The sequence below is a fragment of the Panthera uncia genome, chromosome X, assembly GCF_023721935.1.
Source record: "Panthera uncia isolate 11264 chromosome X, Puncia_PCG_1.0, whole genome shotgun sequence".
NCBI lineage: Eukaryota > Metazoa > Chordata > Mammalia > Carnivora > Felidae > Panthera > Panthera uncia.
In genome coordinates this window covers 18,298,340-18,302,953 of record NC_064817.1, presented here as the reverse complement: position 1 = coordinate 18,302,953, position 4,614 = coordinate 18,298,340, and the positions used below count along the sequence as shown (strand labels likewise).

The following is a 4,614-nucleotide window of genomic DNA, read 5'->3' as shown; positions in this document are numbered from 1 at the left end:
AACGCACAAAACCAAAAACGTTTACCATCTGGCCTTTTATAGAAAACTTGTGCCAGCCCTAGAGTTAGAGCCTTGTCTTTCTGACTTGCTATGTCTTTTGGGTAAAGTGTATAACCTCTTCATGCCTTTTTTTTCTCTTCTGTAAAATTGAGATGGTAGTTCTTTTTTCAGACGGTGGATGTGAGAATTATTTTAGTATATGTGCTGCCAAAGTGAGCACATGGCTGGGAGAATTAAATGTTGAATTTGAATTAAATGATGGCTTCCAGTGCTCCATATAAAGAATTCAATAAATGGTGGGTATGAGTTTTTTGGTTGTTGGATTCTACTCCAGCTCCTTCTGCCACTGTCACCTTTGCTATCATAATCAAATTGAGGGAAAAAATGTGTTTTGGAAAAGTAAATGAAGGCTCAGCCCTACCTTCCTACTTGAAATTTGTTATGGTTCAGTCCCACTATTGAGCAGATAACTTTGCAGCTCGTTCTTTCGGTGTCACATATTTCATCCTGATGAACAGCAGGGTAGATCTTTACTCAGTCTGAGCTAATTTTTAATTCCTCATTAGTCTTTAAGACGACTTATAAATGTTGTTACATCGTTTTGCACAAATGTTTAATCACGTTGACTGCTGAGTCTTGCAGTCTCTGTGTGTGGCGTAGTTCATACACTCGTGTGTATAAGTGTGGTAGATGGTGTTTTCGAAGATGGCCTCAAGTCTATCTCCCATCTCATATACTCTTTGCTATGTGACCTGCCATGCCTCCATCAGTAGGTGGAATCTCTTTTCCCTCCCTTTGAGTCCTGTCTGTCCCTGTGACCTGTTAGGAATGGAATATAGCTCAAGGGATGCTATGTAGCATCCAAGAGTGAACCTTAAGAGATCTAGTGCTTCCTCATTTGCCTTTTTGGAATGGACCTTTTTAGAACCCATATGCCATGTTGTGGAAAAAAACCCAAGTAGCTATGTGGTGAATCCTATCCAGAGGAGAATGAATCCTTCATCTGTAAACCTTGGCTGAGCAACCATTTGATAGCCAGCCATGTGAGTGTAGCCATTTTGAGTTTTCAGATATCCAAGGGTCTCAGCCAACGTCATGTGAAGCAGAGATGCATGGTCAATTTACAGAATTATGGAAGATAATAAATTGTTGTTGTAAGCCCCTAAATGATGGGAGGCTTGCTACACCCCAATAGATAACGAAATACTAAGTTCATGTGACAAATAATTCTCTTCAGAATCTCTAAGTGCCCGTGGGAGTCTATAGCTATAGAATTATGTAAGCAATGCAGGTATTAAGCCAGCATTTGGAATCATCTTTGAAAGTTCAAGGTCTCTTTCAAGAGAAGTAAGGGCTGAAGAGGGGTAAGGAACGATAAACAGGTTTCCAATACTAGAGGAGCCATCCTTTATTGTGAGTAAAAGTAAAATTTCCTTATACTGATGTTAAAGGTTCCATAATTTAGTGCAGTGTATTACTTTGTCAGCTTGGCATCCTTGCAACTCACCTTTTGTTTCTACTACCATTCTTTCACTCAATGTGGTTTCCTCTGCCTAAGAGATGTCCCTATTGTTGAATTACTTGCTGATTACCTACCTGGTTATTGTATGAAGGCCAGCTCAAATGCCATCTCCTTCAGAAATACATCACTGATTCTCTTAGCCAAAAATTCTGTGTAGAATAGAACATACTATCCAAATTAATTATTGGGGAAAATAAAAGATGGTGGCTAAGTTGTATCCATAAAATATTAGGGATGTAGATTGGTCACATATCTGCTGAAAATGTCAAATGTATTAATGGAGTTACACATGCATATGTAAAATCACATTATGTAAGATATCAATTATTTTTTGAAAACTGCTTTGTTCTGGTCTCACATTTCTTGAACCATTTTATTCAGACTCTGTACCTTCCGCATCATTGTCTATGTGATCACGAAAGTCACTCCTTTTGGCCATCTATCATGGTTTTCCAGAAGATACTATTTTGTCTTCCACTAATATTGTTCAGGATATTTCACTCCATGTGATACTGCTAGTAGAAACTTTAACCCATGCTGAAAAAATCCATTCATTCTGGCGTGATTAGAACAGTTTTCTTTCTTTATTTTCTATTCTTTCCTGTAGGCATAAATTAGTGATTTCCACAAATTATTCATGTATCATCATTTGCAAATGTAAGGTTACATGCCCCAGGAATAATTACAGAATCAAGGTCAAATGGATTCACCTCTTTAAAAAAACTCATTATTTTGGTGGCACCTGGGTGGCTCAGTCGGTTAAGCGTTCGACTTTGGCTCAGGTCATGATCTCACGGTTTGTGAGTTCGAGCCCCATGTCGGGCTCTGTGCTGACAGCTCAGAGCCTGGAGCCTGCTTCGGATTCTGTGTCTCCCTCACTCTCTGCCCCTCCCCCACTTGTGCTCTGTCTCTCTCTATCAAAAACAAATAAAATGTAAAAAAAAAAAAAATTAAAAAAAAAACTCATTATTTTAGCAGAAGTTGATTGACATTTAAAACCCGTGTTTTCGTCCCTGCCTTCACCCTAGAATCACAAGAAAAACATTAAGAACTATGAGCAGGGCACTCTGGTGGTCCCCTTGTTGATATTATAATATAATATATCTGGGATAGAACCCCAGAATTTTAGTTTTTAAAATATCTCCAGATGATTCTAATGTGCAACCAGAGGGGTGCCTGGGTGGCTCAGTCGGTTAAGTGTCTGACTTGACTGACTCAGGTCATGATCTCGAGGTTCATGAAGTTCAAGCCCACCTCAGACTCTGTGCTGACGACTCTGAGCCTGGAGCCTGCTTTGGATTCTGTGTCTCCCTCTCTCTCTGCTCCTCTCCTGCTCACACTCTGTCTGTATGTCTGTCTCTCTCTCTCTCTCAAAAATAAATAAACATTAAAAAAAATGTGTAACCACACTTGAGAACCACTGATGTAAAACTAGCATGGGTTGAGTAGTGGTTCTCAAAATAAGGTCCACAGACAAGCAGCAACAGCCTCAACTGTATGTTTGTTTGAAATGCAAATTGAGGGGCTGTACTGTAGACCTAAACAGAAATTCCAGGGCTGAAGCTCAGTATTCATGACTTTAAATGACTTGACTAATATGCAGGCATATATAGTAACCTCTTATAGAGTGCTTTAACTCCTATGGTGCTTCAACTGTATATCTTTTTTTTTTTTTTTTAGATAATGAACGTAGTATATATTTTTATATGGGGCATGGTTCAAAAGACATGTGGTAATCATCCAAATGAATTCTAGATTCCATGTGTCTTTTTTTTTTTCATGCTTTCACTATTGTTTTCCCCAAATTAGCGCCTTTCAGCATTCCCATAAATGCAGCTGGCATGGTTTCAAACCCTTCAGTGATGTTTTCATGGGACTGGATTTTACCCTCTAATACCCATCTCAGCAAGTCTTTCAGAGCCTTCTGGCAGACATCTCCTTGCCAGCGGGTGATGATGAACCCTTCCATGCGGTGTTGCTGATAGAGAATATTCTCTGGGGGTGGGCCTGGGGGAAGTGGGCGAGTAGGATTATATACAGAGATGGCCCCACATATAGCAGTTCTTCCAAATTTCTTCGTCTGGGGGATAACAATGTTTGAAAACTCTCCACCTACATTATCAAAATAACAATCATAACCATCAGGAGAGGCTTTTTTCAAAGTTTCTTCCAAAGACTCTACTGTTTTGTAGTTAAAGGCACCATCACATCCAAGCATTTTAAGGTAGGCGAGCTTTTCACCAGACCCTGCTGCGCCAGCAACTTTGCGGTTCTGAGCTTAGCTGTCTGGCCCACAGCAGAGCCCCATGCTCCCAGTGCTGCATTAACCTGCACCATTTCTCCACTCTTCACACCACAGATGTCAGGTAGGCCAAAGTAGGCTGTTAGCCCTGTCATGCCAACCATTCCCAGAGCCAAAGATAGTGGTAACGTGTCTGGCCACTCTGCAGGCAGTTTTTCCAGATCTTTCCCATCAGAAACGGAGTGAGTTGTCCAGCCTGAAGAAGCCACTACCATAGTTCCTGTTGGGAAGGCTGAGTTTTTACTTTGCACAACTGTGGCCACTTGTTTCCCCATCATCATATTACCCTCGTTCAGTCTTTTGGCTGTCACTCTTGTGGAGGAACAAAGCTTCCAGCAGGACCTCTCCATTGTTTAAGGGTGGGAGTTAACCGTCTTCATCTCAAAGTTACCATGAGTGGATCTGCCTTCGAAGTGCTTCTTCAGGGTCCAGCTCTTAGCATAAACCATCCTGAAGTTCGAGAGTCCGTGGGTTACACTCCCTAGATAGAGAAGGTGTTTGGGGTTGAGCCTAACTGTGTATCTTTTGAGCAATGGACAGTGGGATAGCCAAGTAATTCTTCTATGAGGGATGGCCAGCTCTGTGTATCTTGAAGGGACAAACATATTTTTTCTACCTAGAGACACCCACTAAATCTGGGGCTAGATGGATTATCTTTCATTTAATAAATATATTTAAGGATGATGTCATTCACCAAGATATCTTAGGGCCCAAGTAGAGGCAGGTAAGACCCTTAAAGCACAAACCTCCTTTTTCATGGTAATTTTAGGACTCAGCCACACATGGTTTA

General features: G+C 40.8%; 1 pseudogene; it reads right to left on the bottom strand.

Moving 5' to 3' along the window:
• Nucleotides 1-3,254: 3,254 nt before the first annotated feature.
• On the bottom strand, nucleotides 3,255-4,273 carry LOC125932341 (prostaglandin reductase 1-like; annotated as a pseudogene).
• Between the last annotated feature and the right edge of the window lie 341 nt (nucleotides 4,274-4,614).